Source organism: Fulmarus glacialis, unplaced genomic scaffold, assembly GCF_000690835.1.
Source record: "Fulmarus glacialis isolate BGI_N327 unplaced genomic scaffold, ASM69083v1 scaffold21938, whole genome shotgun sequence".
Lineage (NCBI taxonomy): Eukaryota > Metazoa > Chordata > Aves > Procellariiformes > Procellariidae > Fulmarus > Fulmarus glacialis.
The window spans coordinates 3,028-3,518 of NW_009226622.1; the positions used below are offsets into that span (position 1 = coordinate 3,028).

The window sequence follows — 491 nt, forward strand, 5'->3', positions numbered from 1 at the left end:
GGGGGAGAGAAAGCCGTAAACGGGAAAGATGTGGTTTGATGGCTCCGTTATTGAGCGTAGCCATCTGTTTCCTGGCTACGGCGAGGCTCTTTAGCAACTGCCGAGCAGTTTAACCACACGCCCAGCTGCCGAGTTGCCATCGGAAAAGCAAGTCCCTCGTGTGCGGGTCTGTGCCCGTTCCCCCTCCACGTAAACAGCCTTGCCCCCAGGCCTGGCAGTGCGGCACGGCTGGGGCGCAGCCGGGGATGCCGTCTGTCGCCCATGCTCTTCCCAGCTGTGCTCCGCCGGCTGCGGCTTTGGGATCCACGCGTGTCTGCCAGCTGATAACACCGCAGCTCCCGCGGGCTCCTGCCGTGTCGTGGACAGCACCGGCGACCACCCGTCCCTCCCAGCGGCCGCCACTTGCAGCCAGCTGGGCCGATGCTGCGCACGCCGGGACTCTCGTAGCCCCAGCTGCGCTCGATTTTATTGGAGCGATGGTCCCGAGGCGA

The 491-nt window shown here is 65.0% G+C and overlaps 1 protein-coding gene across 1 annotated transcript in view; it reads left to right on the forward strand.

Annotated features, from left to right (window-relative positions):
• Window positions 1–491, forward strand: part of GAA (glucosidase, alpha; acid) — a gene marked incomplete at its 5' end in the record, with an annotated part of 9,423 nt that overhangs the window by 2,451 nt on the left and 6,481 nt on the right. The window lies entirely within an intron of this gene.